Consider the following 17,495-nt stretch of genomic DNA (forward strand, 5'->3'; position numbering starts at 1 on the left):
GCTGGGAACCTTGAACATTTCAGGAGGCAAAAGACATGTGTAGGATGAATTAATGAAAATTGGCTTTGCTTCAGTTATATGGTCCCCTGAAGGCATATTTGCTAGAGGAACTCTCTTCAGATAGGAGGCTCCACAGGAGGACAGTTCAGGCTGGTTCCCAGGCTTGTCTGCCAGCTTAATTGTGCAGACAGCAGCAAACGGAAGGAGAATCAGGCTGATACTGTGTTTTGGCCCTGCTCCTCACCATAAAGGATGAGGTGTAACTCCAATAGGGGTGTGGAGTCAGGTTTTAGTTTTCTGCAACTCTAACTCAAAGCTGCTCTGATGGTAAACTAACTGCATCTTTCTCCTGCACTCTGTCCACAGAAACGTGAAGCCAGTGCTGCAGTAGACAGTTTCTATCTGCATTTTCATTTCTGCATCCCTTTCAGAAAGGCTTTCTAGGTTGAAGCAAGACTAACCCTGCCCCAGGGCGAGTCACTGTCCCTGAGGAGATGGTGAACAGTGAGGCAGACTGCTCAGACATGCAGAGCTCTGAAGGTTTTGCCTTTTGCTGTTTTCTTTTAGGGGATACAGCAGGCATTACTGCTATTTGAACTTGCAAAAATGGAGAATATAGGACTCAGAGATTCAATTCAAGGCTAGAAAATACAGTATATTTGGTTCTACAGAATTTTCAGTAAACTTTTCAGTATAGTAGCTTTTTGGCAAAAAGGAAGCAAAGAACAATAATTTCTTTAAGGTTATTGCATCAATCTTATCTAGGCTTATATTTCTGGAGAGATTTGGAAGTTTGATAGTTATTGCAAGTCTGTCTTTCAGGTATTGACATAAGAGTCAGGTGATACACTGTGTAAAAATTAAGGCTAGAGAGACTCGAAGAGGGGAAGGCACTCCCTGTGAAAAAGAATATGAGAGATAATGAAATTCTACAACCCAGTTTTTTCATAGATTTTCAGCAATAAAAATCTGATGGGACTTAAGATCACTTAAAGATAGAGAAATTTTGCTTTTCCCCAAGCCAAATTTTAGAAAAAAATCTTGCCCTTTTTTTGTTAGAGGCAAAACAAACATTTTCAGACCCTTTAATATATGTGCATACTGTATATGTATATATACATACTTACATACACATACCCACCTCACATTCTAAATTCAATTTGCAACCACTACTCTTTGATCTGCCTTGCAATTACAGAGCCAGTAATCCTAAACCGAGCAGCCAATTTTTTATTAAGGGGAACCTCCTGCATACTTTCAAGATTTAAATGGAGGTGGGAGGGAGGTGGATGATGGGAGGTTGCTTGGTGGGTGCAATGTGTATTGCTTCAGTGATATGTGCAATAAAGGCCCTGACTTCACCACAATATGTCAATGTAACAAAACTGTTCTTGTACTCCATGAATACTACAAATAAAAAATAAATAGAAAAAAAAAGATTTAAATAGGTATGGAATAGGTACTGTCTACCTATACCTGGAATACATATTGTATAAAAATGTAGTATTTTCTAGAAACTTGGGAAACTCTTATATTCTATAAACTACTACCCTACTTTTTAAATACCCAGAACCCTTGAATGAGGATTCATAATATTAGATCTTACAAGTTATCTTCCAGGTACTTTTTAACTGCTGAGACCCCAAGCCTCAGAAAAATGTTTGGCATAGATGTATCTGAAAAGATATCACTCCAAGAACCCCCCACAGACAAGCAGATGTCTAGAGCATTATGGCCCACATATTGTTTCAAACATAATGGGGTCATTTCTTGGATAGCTGAGCACTCTAGCTCTTTGATACAAAGGAGCTATAACCTACCACGGTCCAGATTTACAGAGTCTATTACCATCCTCTACCTCCTGGACTGACTCTTCCATGAAGATCAGTTCACATAACTAATCTTAAGCCCAAAACATTCTGCTCCCCAGTGGGTCTCTGTCTCACTATTCACTCTCTACATTGAAGGCTATGTCAGTGTGTAGCTGACAGAAGGGGTGACTGTTGGCAACAAGCGTATCAGCAACCGCTGCTAGCTATGCACATGATGGCAAGAAGACCTTGGGGTACCCCAAAACCTGGATCCCACAATCAGCACTTTTCCTCTTTCTCTCATAATGACATTTGACTACAATTTGTGCCCATTAAGTAGACCCAAGCACTCATTCACAAAGAAACCTGCTTGCACAAGGTCTGCTGATATGCACAGCAAATTACTTTCAATGTACCCTTCTGGGAGAGGGTAGAGGGACATTTCAGGCCCACAATTCATTCTGACCAAAACATTCTATCTGCTGCATGAATGCAAAAACATATGCACACACACAGGGCATCCCTCATTTCCTCTGGAGTAATGGGAGCCTGGGCAATACTTTAAGTATTCATTTTCCAACATAAATTAGAATGGAGCATTGAAAACACCAGTGACATCTGCACGGATACAAAATGTATTCATTATGGTTGGTGCTATTACAATGAAAGGAAATGCATTCATAATGGCAGGACATTTGAAATAATGTGTTACTAGATTCTGTGTCCATAAAAAGCAATAATGAAGAAACAGGAGTGGGTCACATAAATAAAAAGGAGTCACAGGGGCATGGGTAGCTTTAAGGGCTCTGGGCAATTTCAGTGAGATAGTACGTTCACTGGATCCATAGGGAGAAAGTTTTGAAAGTTTAAAGGTAAAAGAGGCAAAAAGAGCATCAGGCTGACATTCTAGAGAACTGAAGTTTGAATCCTGACTCTGCTATATGCTTGCTTTGTGATCCTGGGCAAGTTTTGTCAGTATCTCCATACACCTCAGATCTGTTACTTGGATACATCTTTAAAATGAGGAGAGCCTACCTCACAGGATTGCCTGAGGAAGAAATGTGAGAATGTATGTAAAGTGCTTAGCATGGAGTCTCGTATATAATAAGCATACATATGATCGATATTAACTTTTGTTTTTGTTACCACTAAATAAACGTCTGGCTCTGTGATTTTAAGTATCACCTAGCTATCCAAATGTCTCTTCTTCTACAAAGTGGAGCTGATAATACCTGTTCTTCCCACCTCATGAACTTTAAAAAAGAGGCAACTGACATTATATGTTTGGCAGACACTACTGATTGGTTGACTTAGTAGTCATTCCCAACTCACTCTCCTTGCTTCCTTCTACTACAGAGAGTGAAAGAGCTAAATATTTTGGACGTAGTCTACACTACAGTTAGGGGTGGCTGGCTAGCCCTGCTCAAGCATATGACTCAGAAGGGTAAGTCTTCTGGTTTGGTGTTAGTGATGGCAGGGTGCTCCTTGAGAAAGTGTTTACTTTCCTGATTAACAGAGTCATGGCCCTTCTTCATGTCTGAACATGGATATAATACCCAATGCTTCGGCCCTTTTTCAATTATCAGGCAACAAAAAGCATGAAGGAAAAGCCCAGGGTATCTCAGAGACATGTGGCAGTCCTGACACCATTACTCAACAAAAACCAGCAGTCACCTCTCTCTAAACCTAGTCCGTGAAACAAATAAACCTTTATTTGCTTAAGCTACTGATACCAGAGTTTTCTGTTACTCATGCTGAACACAATTCTAACTGCTACAATGCATAAGTACTCTGGAGAATTAAAAGCCCTACACATAAGTATATGATCTTTCCTTTGCCAAGAATTTCATTTCCTTGGATCCATCTGGCTAATTTATATATGTCCTTTAAGAGTGAGATTTAGCAATATCTCCTTTAGGAAGTTTTCTAAGACCCTATCCCCAGCTGGATTAATGCTCTTCCCACCCTTTGGACTTCTCAGAGCACTCCATAAACACCTCTATCAGTACATGTTATATTGTTTTGTAATGATTCATTTACTCGTCTGTTTCCCCCACTAGATGATTAAAATGTCTTAACAACAAGAATCTTTATTTTAGCCATTTAAAAAATTCCTAGCACTTAGCATGGCACCTGGCACACAGTAGATAACTCATTAAGAGTTTGCTGAAATATTGAGTAAACCAATGAAAGAATGATTTGAAAAGGACACGAAGTAAACAATAGCCTGTGTAGCCTTATCATTAATTTGTATATTTGCAACAATGCAAGCAGCTTTCTAATTCTTGTTATGACTTTCAGGAACTCTGGGTTGGAAAAGCATATCTAGGCAGTGATTGTTATCATTTTAAAGGTTATTCCACTTGGTCCTTGTCTGAGTTCATGACATTACCCTACTCCTACTCCCAAATTTATTTTACACCATTTATTTAGTCTACACTTATCTACACAAAAATAATTTAATTTCCTTCTTTGTTTGGCACCAAAACAAATGTTCATATCATCCAGTGGCTCACTTCAGAGGTGTCTTGAGTTCTATTTGTGTGGCTGGGGCTCTGGAGGCTTCCTGCCAACCCTAGCATATCTGGGTCCTGACCATCCCTTAATCAGTGAGCAGCTCCTCAGGCTGAGTCTAATAAGGTATGTAGTTCTCTGCTAGGAAACATATAAAATCTCATGTCTTCCTCCTATTAAGCCAGCCTGTGTCTGGGACTTGTATAGATAGATCACAGCCTTCTTGAAGAAAGATTACTAGCCCCACTGCCAAAATACCCAGGAAAAGAATAATGCCAAATAATATAATACCACCATTCAAGATTATAAATCAGAAACATGCTCCACTGTAAAGCACATTACATAAAAAAAGAAAAAAAAGGGCTAAAAGGTGAAATAGTCTGATGTGGGTCTGAACTCCCTGTCTCTTTGCCTGTAACACTCGCCGTGTCCAATTTTGCTTGGCTATCTCCTTTGTTCAGTCAGGTTTCAGCTCAAAAGTGACCTCCTTAGTCCTTCTTTGAAAACCTTCCACACCTTACCTATAAGTGGCTTCTTCTCCCCAGTCCCTTTCTACCAGATCACCCTGTGTCATTTTCTTTCTAACTTTGTTATCCAAAATTACTGTGTTCATTTAGTGGCTTACTAGATTTTTGTCTATCATTTCCCACTAGAATTAAATTCTACCAGAGAAAGGATCTTCTCTGACTTATTCACCCTATATTCTCAGCACCAAGAGCTATGCCTTGTATAATGTCGGTGCTTCATAAATATGAGGGCTCTTCAAAAAGTTCATGGAAAATGTGTATCATGAAAAAGTTAGGCATGCATTTCAATTTTTTTTGTACTAAAATAAACTCCAACTAACTTGTTATAATATGTCTGAACAGGATCAAGTTTGAGGCACTAAGAAAGAAAGATAAGATCGTTTGAAAAGAGTCCCTATCAGAGCAACATAAATTCTGCTAAAATTGAATCAAGAACAAACATCAAATTTATGGTGAAGTTTAAGGTGGAAGAATGGTGATGCTTTTTAAAAAGGTTATGGGGACAATGCCCCAAGGAAACCAGCAGTTTACAAATGGATAACTTGTTTTTAAGACAAGACAATGTTGAAGATAAAGCCCACAGCACAGACCATTCACAATCTTATTCATGCCCTAATTGAAGAAGACTGATCATTAATAGCAGAAACAATAGCTGACACTGCAGACATCTCAATTGGTTCAGCTTACACAAATCTGACTGAAAAAAGTGACCAAACTTTCCACTTGGTGAGTGCCAAACTTGTGTGCCCAGATTGGCTGCAGATAAGATCAGAGATTTTAATGGAAATTTTAAATAAGTGGATCAAGATCCTGAAGCATTTCTTAGAAGAACTGTAACAGGAAATGAAACATGGCTCTATCAGTATGATCCTGAAGGCAAAGCACAAAGCAATTGCTACCAAGAAGTGGAAATGGTCCAGTTATGGCAAAAACAGACTGGGCAAGAGCAAAGACCATGGCAACAGTTTTTTGCTATGCTCAAGGCATTTTGTTTGTTGACTTTCTGGAGGGCCAAAGAACAATAACATCTGCTTACCATAAGAATGTTTTGAGAAAGTTAGCCAAAGCTTTAGCAGAAAAATGCCGGAGAAAGTTTCAGCAGAGAGTCCTTCTCTACCATGACCATTCTCTTTCCCATTCCTCTCATCAAACAAGGGCAATTTTGTAAGAGTTTTGATGGGAATCATTAGGAATCCACCTTACAGTCCTGACTGGACTCCTCCTAACTTCTTTTTGTTTCCTAATCCTATAAAATCTTTAAAGGGTGCCCATTTTTAATCCGTTAATAATGTAAAAAAGGACAACACTGACATGGTTAAATTCCCAGGACCCTCAGTTTTTTAGGGATGGATTAAATGGCTGGTATCATCACTTGAATTTGATGGAGCTTATGTTGAAAAATAAAGTTCATATTTTAATTTTTGTCTTTTAATTCCATTTTTCCATGAATTTTTTGAAGTCCTTCAGTATGTGTTGAAAATGAATAAAAAGGTGAGAGTGTGTGTTCACTCGGTAAATCCATTTTGCTGGCATTAAGTTTCCTTTTGGGTGCAGGGGTGGGGATGGGGTTGATGGGCACTACTGTAGGGTGGTGAGGTTGGCTTTGAGAGGCTATGTGGAGTTGTGGAAAGAGCCAAAGTCCTGGCCTTGACATTTATAACATATATGAGAACTGGAACATATCCCTTTTATTGCTCTGAGCTTCAGTTTTGTCATCACTATAGTAAATTGTTTCAGAGGATCAGTTTAACAATTAAATGAGACAGGCACATAGTAAATAAGTTAGTTCCCCTCTGCCTACCTTTAATGCTATAGAAAGAGGAAGCAATCCAGGAAGCCCAGGAAAGTTTGATGCTATTCTCATTCTAGTGGTCACCTTAGCAACTGCTATGATTCTTCAGGGAGATAACCTCAAGCTGCGGTATCAGGGAGTCTAGCCCACATGCCAATTTTGAAGTCCTGAGTACATTCTCAAAACACTGAGCACAAGTCTACTTTGCAAGAATATTAGAGAATTATTAGAGAATATTATTCCTCTCTTCTCAACTTTATATCAACTTATATGAAACTGGGGCTGATGTTATCCCACAGAGGTAAGCTTATAAATCTATTTTAAAGAACTTTAGGCAGTCATTCTGCCACAACATCTGCTTCCTGTAGTCTCATCAAAACCAGGGCATTCAAAGCCATCAAAAATCTGCAGTCCCCTGGCCTGCTGGAGACACTTTTCGTGATATCGGCCATTACAGCTATGTGTCTGTTTGAATACATTTAATTCTTTACACTCAATTCATTCTATCTATTCATTTGTTCATTCAGTAAGCATCAACTGAGCACCAACTGCATGTCCAGCCCTAGTAATACAAGTTACCACATATTGGGCAGTTATTTAATCTTACACATCATAACTTAATCCCTTACAACCATGAGGTCATTCAATCCTCACTTCATCCCATAAGTGCTGTAATTATTCCTATTTTACAGACAAGAAAACTGAAGCTGAAGAGTTTACATAAATTGCCTAAATGGTCAATAAATAGTGGGGGTCAGTACTCTAACCTACCTCTTTCTAATACCAAATCCCATGCTGCTAATCACTGCACTCCAGCAAACAGGTCCTGAACAGTCACTTGTTACCTAACAGAGTACTAGATGCTTTCATAAATTAAAAAGAGACAAGGCTATACTATGACCTTCTTCAGGGTGAGAGCTCTGTATGATTCTTCTTTACATTTCTAGCCATCGAAACAATGCTAAAAGTGTTTGCTGAATTGATGAGAATATGGCTCCTATTCTCAAAGACATAGTGGAAGCAAATAGACAAGTTTATATTAAAGACCCAAAATAACAACCTAAGAAAAAGAAGAAGACACAAAACTGTACAGGGTACAAAAGGTGTGAATGATCACAGCTAGGAAGTGGGTTTTACTCTATAACCAAGCATCAACACAGGCCAGGCGTCTGAACTAGCGCAGGCATCACAGACTCAAATGTTTAGAGGGCATGATAAGTATCATAAATGAATAAACCTGGGACAGGTGGAAGCTGTGGTAAACTAGCACAACGCCCACCTAAGTAACAAGTCAGCTCCAACTGGTCATGTCATGGAGCAATGTGGATCCAGTATTACCAGAACTTTTCAATGTTCAAAAGAAGCAGAAAAATCTATTTTTTATGTGAAATTTTCTAATTTTTACATGCTAATCAGTAATTCATAAACTGAAAAAACACTTTAAAAGCCTAACAAAACATATCCTTAGGCCAGATTTGGCTGACAACTGATCAGTTTGCAGTCTTCAGATTCAACAATATATCATCATCTCTTTATCATCAAGGAACTCCATTTACCCTCTATGGCTTCAGAATTTGAAAGTCTTTGTCTAACAAACAGCATTTTTTAATATTTAGTTTTCTTACATGAATTAAATACATCAATAACTGACAAATTAGGTCACTATGGAAGAAAAACAGTTAACATTAACTGCATCCTAAGCAAAGAAACTTGGCATTTTGTTATCAAGTGTAACCTTGCTACAACTAAATGTAAGATTTCCCATTAAAATGTCTGAAATAATGAAAATGGTGCAAAGAATTTATTTCTATCATCATGGACCCGCTTGGGATCTGAAGACCCCAAGTAGAAATTATTAGACTAAGCAAGTGGGCTCTAAAATCTGGTGGCGGTGAGTCAGGCATAGTGGGGAAAAATGTGGGATTTGGAACCAGACAAAACTGGGTTGAATGTTAACCCTTAATTTACTCGCTAGGTGACTTTCAATAAATTATTTAGCTTCTTTTACTCATTTGAAAAATGGGAACAATCCCACCTACCTTACAGGGCTGCCATGAGGAATATATTCAGTTAAGTATGCAAGCTACTTTGCATGGTGCCTGCCACATAGCAGGGATTAAATAATAAGACTGCTTTAAACTCTGTTCTATAGTCTACACTCAAAAGTTCAAATCCATGTTAGACACTCTCTTTGGGCCACCTACAATCAAATCACTGAGTTTTCAATCTCCATTCTCTACCTAAATTTCTGTTGTGCCTTTTGTCTACTAAGCCCTGGGCAGTATTCTCCTTCCCCAAAGCTCCCTGAATGTGATTCACTGAATTACTGCAGCAGAGGGCTGTGAGCAGCCTTATGGACTATGGTTTTAGAGTGGAGCTCCCTACTTTCTGATTAAAATTTTCACTGCAGCTGCCATTTAGCAGTCAGCCTCCACTTGGATGAATAATTTCTCAGGGCCAGGAGCCTGCGTAATCGTCACTACAGCCACCACTCAATGAGCCTCTATGTGCTAGACCCTGTCTTAGGAGATCACATATCTGCACCATTACCTGCATTGTACAGGTGGGAACACTGAAGTTCTCAGAGGTTACGTAACTTCCCAAGGTCAAATCCATTAGAAAATAGTTAATGTAGGATTTTTTTTCTTTTTTTTTTAGTTTTTTTTTTTTTATTTCGGCATATTATGGGGGTACAGATTTTAAGGTTAGAAAATAGTTAATGTAGGATTTGATTTCTGAATCTACGTCTGTATAACTTCAAAGCCCATGGTCCCTCCACGACATCAAGTTGCATCTCTTCAAATAATACATCTATGGCGGTAAATTTTCATATATGTCTGTGTGTGTGTGTGTATATATATGTGGATAACCTTCTTTCCCCTAGAGAAAGAATATTATGAGCATAATGTTTCCTCATTATTCCCAAGACAGCACAGAGACATAATACAACCACAGAAAAAGCTAAAAAAAAAAAAAAAAAAAAGAGCTAGCAGCACCTCCAACCTTCTATCCTTAATTCTGCATCCTGGAATAGCGCAGCAGCACAGAGGATTATCTACTGCATACCCAACCTGTGACTGACACAGGAGGGATACAGAGGTGATCTTGTATGTGGACAAGTCTGATTGTTTTCTTTGTTCTTATCCACATCTAAGTAAAGATAATCCTCAGTCAAATCACATTTGTGATCTATGTTTTTCTCTCATCATCATCATCAAACTAAAGAAACCACCCAGATAAAAGCCCATTTAATACCATTATAATGATTGAAATAATTCCAGCTCAAAAACAGAAAAAACGAAAGGTCCTTTATCACACATGGGGGCAATTATGATACACACATTGATGTAGGAGTGTGCATCTATTAACTTCCATTACACCTTTCACTCAAGAAATTCCAATTCCTTAAGACGGCCTGGGAGTTAGAGCTGGAGAACTGGAAATTTGGTGTGCTTATTAATCTTGCCTAAAACCATAGACTCGGGTAAGCAGATACGACAGCATCTATTTCTTAGTACCTCATGCTAAATGTCAGTAAAAAAAGCTAAAACTCAACCTTTAATAATCTAGTAATAACTGAACTCATTTGTATAGTGCTTCACTGTTCGCAAAGTCATTTGTCAACACACATTTATCAGGTGGTCCTCATAAGTAGCCAGGGAAGCTGGTGAGGCACAAGTCAACCCCATTTTGTGAATCAGGGAAGAGAGGCTCTAAGAAGTTGGAACTTACTCACGGTCACTGAATTAGTAAAGAGATGGAACTAAATTGGCACCAAATTCATGGTTTTCTTCGTATACCTTGGCCTGCAAGAGGCCACAGCAAATGAGCAACAGTGGTAGGAAATATATGCTGGTTGAACGATCACTACTCTATATGTCAAATGCCAAGAATGCAAGAATGGAATATGTTCTGGAATGGTTGCTGAATGTGGCCATTTAGGGGCACTTTGTTGTCTAACTGTAAGAAAAAGTGTGTGTTAAGAAAAATCTAAGTTGACACCTTAGATTATACATTGGTTTGCCTCTGTGGGGTAGCACAGTAGAGTATCATTCAGTTTTGCCTGCCTTTCCCAATTTACTCTTCTGCCCTGCCCCTGACTTGGGAAGGAGAAGCCCTATAAACCACTTGACTCTCCTCCCCACCTCTACACACTTTCCACTTTGTGAACCATGGTTCAAAATCCCCTTGTAACTAATTGTGCCTACTTTTATGATGTCTATTCTCTACCCATCACCAGTCAACTTAGATTGTATAGCTCTGTTCAGGTCACTGGTCTGAATGAGTCACCATCTGTGAAATCTTCCCTTATTCCCTAGCAAGAACTAGTCACTTTTTACTGTGACTCCCATAGCACTTAACACACTTCTATGTGGGTTCGCATACTGGTAGATTATAATTCTTTACTCAGGAATCTTATTTCTGAAATGGACTATTATTCCTTGAGAGCAGGGCCCATGGCTTATTCTTTATCTCTGTTGTGCCTCACAGAGTATCTGGTACACATGCTTATGAAATAAATCAACGCCCATTAGCTCTGTCTCGTGAGAGAGGTCCTGGAACAATAAATAAAATTTAAAATATTTCCAAATCAACTGTGGTTGCAACTATGCACACAAATAAATGGTTTAGCCATTTCAATTGAGTTAGCCTGTCATTTTAGTAAAAAAAAAAAAAGTACCAATACTTTTTGATATCTTGTCAGAATTTATTAAGTACATGCCAGTTAAAAAGTTTTGTTCTAGCTGGTGGCTAATGCCTAAATTCCCAGCATTTTGGGAGGTTGAGGTAGAAGGCTCACTTGAGGCCAGGAGTTAGAGATCAGCCTGGGCAACATAACAAGACTTCATCTTTATAAAAATTTTTTTAAAAAATTAGCCAGACATGGTGGTGCACACTTGTTATTCCAGCTACTCAGGAGGCTAGGGCAGGAGGATTGCTTGAGCTCAGGAGTTCGAGGCTGCAGTGAGCTATGATCGCACCCCTGTACCCTAGCCTGGGTGACAGAGTGAGACCCTGTAATTAAAATAAATAAATAGATAGATAGATAACAAGTTATATTTCAAAATACTGTAAGGGATATGGGATGAGGTGGATGAAAAGGAGGTTAAACTGTCCCTCCCAAACTATTAAGTACAACCCTCCCAAACTATTAAGTACAACTGTCATCTTGAGGAAGCTCATATTGTGCGATAAGTTTAATACTGAATAGTCAAAGTAATCATTTAAATAAAAAAATTTGAAATGTTTAAAATGCCAGGATATAGAGCTGGACTGAGTTCTTAGAAACACAGTTTATGGGTCAAGCAGATAATGGCAAATCAGCTTTGTAAACAACTTCCCATGATACAGGGGAAAAATGGCCTTCCTCTTTTATAATTGCACTCTTCTACTGGCAAAGCTGAGGAAAGTGAATAGGAGGCCATTTACAACTGTGATGTGATGTTGAAAGAGTTTTGCTGAATGTCATGGTGTCACTTATTCACTGTATTCTCCAATTTCAAACAGGGAGAGCAGAAACTAAGGAGCTAAACAGTGATCAAGGTACTACTTTTGCTCATGGAGACGCAATTAATAAAGCACAGTGCTGACTTAGATGGACTGGTGTCTGAGGCTACAGTAGATGCCTCAGTGAGCTATGATCGCACCCCTGTACCCTAGCCTGGGTGACAAAGTGAGACCCTGTAATTAAAATAAATAAATAGATAGATAGATAGTCCACCCTTCCCACTAAATTAAAGTTATCTAAATCCCAGAGAATTGACCTGATTCACTTGTCTAGTCACTGATGGAGAAGTTGGAACAAACATCTGTATGGGTCTGTCATAGGTGATTCCTTCCTAATCTGCTTCAGAAGAGCAAAGAAGGCCCACCCTCACTGAACCAGGTGATCCAAGAAAGCAGAAAAAAAAAGAGAGAAAGATAAGACCATGTTGTCTTTTCAGTGCAGGGATTGTTAACACATTAACCCTTCACAACAAAGAGGGGCCAAATGATTGTCAGACTGTCACCAAACAGACACATTGCTCCTCTTCCCATTGGAAGGAGCAAGTAAGGGATATAAGAGAGGCAGAAGCATGCCCTTAAGGAGGAGGAGGAGTTGGCAAAAGTTTCTGATTCTATGGATCTGTGGGAATAGGGAAAAATAAAGTTTCTCCTCAGATGGGCTCCTTGGCTGACATTTGTCAAGATGCTATCCTACTGTGAAATATGCTGGTGGAAGCATAAAGAGATGTTAGGATACCAAAAGATACTAGAAAAGCACTGTGCACAAGACCCACTGTGCATTAGTCCCATGATCTGTTCCAAAGGATCCCACATTAGAGATGAAGAATAAATTCTATCTCCTTTATAGATTACATGGGAGCCAAGGAGAAAGTGAGGGCTATAAGCAAAGATAAAAAGGCACAAAACCTAAGGGGCTCAGACAAATGCAAAATGATGCTGTTATATCTTTCTCTCCAAATTAACTTTCCCTTGCAATAGTACCACTCCCAATAGTCTGTGGTCTCCCAGAACAAGCACCCTGGAGTTACAGAGGGATAGAGCTAGAAGTAACCTTAGGGGCCACATCAAACTCAGGACTTTAATTTTATGTATATTCACAATCAAGCCCAGAGAGGTTCAATGACTTGTCTGAGTTTACATAACTAAGTAGTGCCAGAGCTAAGCTTGGAAGCCAGTACTTTTGACTTAGCTTCATTCTTCTCCTTTATTCCTCAAATATAGCTACTTACTAAGTCCTCTCTATTTTCCCATCCTTGTTTACCCCACCTACTCTTTTCTCCCCTTTGCTACTGTTCTTATCCAAGTCTAGAACTTCAAGATCTTTCATCTGCATCACTGCAATAATGTTCTAATTAAGTTGACCTTCAGGATTATTCTTCTTCCCATCTGAAATCACTTCTCATTCTGTTTCAATAGTGATTCTCTGCTCTACTGGGGTGGGTTGCATGATTTTGCCATTGCTCTTTGCCCTTTGCCAGCATGTCCCACACAGGGACATGCTCTTCTTTAGTCCTGGTCTTAGAATGAAGGAGAAGGGAGCAGAGCAAAAGCTGATCCACAATAGACATGCAGTAAATGGAGAAATAAACACTTGTTATCACAACTGAGATTTCAGGGTCATTTGTATATTCTATGCATTTAAACAGTGCCTTGCACAAAGAAGGCAATCTTGTCTTTTTTTTTACTGAATGAATGATCTCATTTAAGCCTCACAGCAGCCTTATTTTAGATACCATTATCATCACCAATCTGTGGATAAGAAAACCAAGGCTTAGGGAGTTTAAATAGTAGGGCTAAGGGTTATATAGCTAGTAGACAGTAAAGCTGGAACTGAAAATCAGAACCTTTAATCCCAAAGTTCATATTCTATAACCAGTGCATCACACTGATTTGTGAGAGAACTCTTACAACCTATAGTTTGAAGTACACATTTGGTTCTTAATTATGTATTATCTAACTGTCTGATTATTTCATGTATTATAATCTTGACTCTTCTCATTTACCCTTGATTGTAAGCAACTTGAGGCCAAAGACTGCATCACATCATAAGCCTAACAACCTAGCTCAATAAAGACTTGTTCACTAATCGACTATGGCTGGTGCAGACCAAGAGTTCACTCTTACTTTCAGTCCTCACAGAGTCAGAAGTCTGGGTTGGGCACTCCTCACCTTGACTCAGAGCTCAAGAGGCAAAGACTGAACTTTAAACAACTTTTAGGTTTGACAGAGACATAACCTTTGAAGAAGAATATTACTTCATTCTTCCAAAATGTCAGAGCTATCACTCAAAGACAGGGAGGAGGAGAAATTGCCACCTAGAAAGATTATTTTAAAAGTAGAAGGAAATGGTTAGGCGTCAGTTGGAAAAGAAGAAGTCAACACAAAAAGTTGTTTATTTTAGGAAATGTCTAAGGACAATAAATTTGAGTTCACACCCTGCTTTTCCGCAGGGTAGTCTGCTTTAACACTGGTTCAGACAGGCCACTGTTCTCATTTATCATGTACAAGGCACACAAGTCTGAAGCTGAAAGGGCAGCCACTGTCATGAAAGCACCTGTAGCCAGTCACTTGACAAGGACAAGGAAAAGAGCACTGCCCAAATCTTCCCTTGGCTCTTCTGCCATAGCCTTGAGAGTACAGTTTACTCCCTCCAAAGCTCTCCCTGCTGCATCCCTGTCTTTCTGAGAAGGCTAAAACAGTAGACAGGACAAATGAGTCAGCTTTAAATAAAAATAGCAAAGAAGCCAGCCTTGAATAGTTAGATTTAGACCCATCTTTAGAGTAGCCATGCATGGGAGAAGTTTAATTTATTTTGGTGCAAGCCAACGATGGTCATATGACTCTGCAGCCAGACAGCTTTGGTTCAAACACTGGCCCTACCATTTACTAGCTATGTGACCTTGGACAAATTATTTAATCTTTCTATGCTCAATTTTTCTCATCTGAAATATGGGGATGATAATAGTATCTACTCCTACGGGGTTATTTTAAGGATTTAATGGAATTATGCCATGTAGCACTCTCAGAACAGTGTCTGGCCATAATAAGCCCTCATCAGTGTTAGCTATTATGGCCATGATGATCATTATTCTAAGGAATGGCCATGGGTTCATGAGTCCTAGTCAGTTATTTTCCAAGTCTAGAACATGGCAAAGTATGCTCATATATATAATCAGCAAATAGTATAAGAGACCTGCTACATTTATAGAGATAAAGAAAAATCAAGTAGATGCTGCCATTCAGGTACTCAAAGGCTACAGGTGTGATATAGCAGATACATAATTATAAAATAGAGAAGAAAGTGGTAAGTCCAAAAATAAACTATATTCACAATAGCCAAGATGTGGAAACAATGCAAGTGGCCATCAATGGATGAATGCATAAAGAAAATGTAGTATACATACACAATGGAATACTATACACCCATAAAAACAAAAGCTTGTTATTTGTAATGATATGGATGAATCTGAAGGACATTATGTTAAGCAAAATAAGACAGGCACATGCTGCATGACCTCACTCAAATGTGGAATTTTAAAAAGTTGATCTCATAGAAGTAGAATGGAATTGTGCTTATCAGAGGCTGGGGCAATTGGAGAGAGGGGTTAGGGAGTTGTTAGTCAAAGGATACAAAATTACAGTTAGATAAGGAGGAATAAGTTCAAGAGATCTAGTGTGACTATAGCTAATGACAATACATGTTCTTGAAAAATGCTAAGAGAGTGAATGTTAAGTGCTCTCACCACAAAAATGTATATAACTATGTAAGGTAATGTACATGTTAATTAGCTAGTTTAATCATTCCACAATGTATACATAGCTAAAACACGATGTATACAATATATATAATTTTATCTGCCAACTTAAAAAAACCACAAAAAACACAAAAATGAACTATAAAGATTGGAGGATCAAAGAAAGATTCATCGGAAAAGAAGCAACTAAGTTGGACCTTGAAAAAAAGGTAGGAATTGGCTAAAAAAGAAGATAGTTCAGTCTCCATAACAGCAGAGCACTAGAGTAAATAGTAGGTAATATGAGTGCACCTTTCTTTTAGGCAATCACTCAAAGGTTACTAAAAAATGTTAAAGAATAAGAAAGAATACCTCTAACACAAAGTCTCAAGGCCCAAGCCAATAATCATGTGTAAAGTGCTTAGCATTTACTAGTCACTTAGGAAGTATTCAATAAATTGATTCCACTATAATTTTATTAATATTATTATTATTCACAGAAATAATGGAAAACCATTTTATTTTTCCCCATTCATGATCTTGATATAGAACCAATATTTATAATTTGACTCAGTTCAGAAAGAACTAAAGGACCAAAGTAGAGGCAGGAAGGCATGATTCTCTTAGTCCCGCACCTCATAGCCACCATCCCCTCTTGGTACTACAATCCTTCTCAGCTATCGTGCTGTCTCCAGAAGCTCGTAACAATTCCTCCGTCTCATTATCCTCCCCTCCCCTCAACCTGGGAGGAGAGGCAGTACCAAGTTAGGCTCTTAGAATAATCCAGTCCTTACACTTCATGAAGAAACCATCTTTTTGTCCTTCTTTCGTATGAACAATAGCACATTCACTATCAGGTATTACTTATTTGGTACAGAGCTTCACTGCCACAAGATCCATGGCACAAGTGTCAACACAAAATAATAGCAAACAGAACTTGGACTACATTACCTGTCAGCTTCTACTGAGAAAGAAATGTTTTGGAACAATGAGTACCTACACTGGTCAGAGTTATGAGGTATGAGGAGAAGAGGGCTGAACTACTAAGACCACCACAGAGGCTAAGTGGTCAGGGACAGAAAATAGCAAAGGATATGACTTTCTGAAAGGAATCCTATGTACCTGGAGCGTAGGGGTTGGGGTGGGGAGGTGGCAGGTACTAGTGCTTGAGGTAGGAGAGTCAGTTCCTTTAAATCAATTTGGCAACTGCATGGCAGGAGCTTTCTTATTCCAAACAGCATTAGGATAGATCTGGTTTCAGTAATAACAGTATTTACTCATTTACTTAAGCATAATCTGGTATGTTCTAGAAACAGGAATAAAAATAACCAAGAGAAGACTTTCCTGTCATTAAGGTAGCCCTGCCAAAGTGAACTGCCTTCAGTGCCTTAATATTACTTGGTTCTTAGCAAAAATTATCATGCATAAGCATTATTTCACACAGCTACTAGGAACCATAAAGCTTGGGCAAGTAAGTTATTCTTTAGGCCAGAGTTTAAGGATGAATGAAGGACCTAGACTTGGGATTCTAACATTGCCAGAGTAGAGTCTCTGCCAGGTTGTAAGAGTATAGAGCTGCAGAGAAACACTGAAGAAATAGACGTATAAA

General features: G+C 38.8%; 1 protein-coding gene across 5 annotated transcripts in view; it reads right to left on the reverse strand.

Annotated features, from left to right (window-relative positions):
• TRIM44 (tripartite motif containing 44) overlaps positions 1-17,495 on the reverse strand; it is a 120,377-nt gene that overhangs the window by 23,280 nt on the left and 79,602 nt on the right. The window lies entirely within an intron of this gene.

Source organism: Microcebus murinus, chromosome 4 (genome assembly GCF_040939455.1).
Source record: "Microcebus murinus isolate Inina chromosome 4, M.murinus_Inina_mat1.0, whole genome shotgun sequence".
NCBI lineage: Eukaryota > Metazoa > Chordata > Mammalia > Primates > Cheirogaleidae > Microcebus > Microcebus murinus.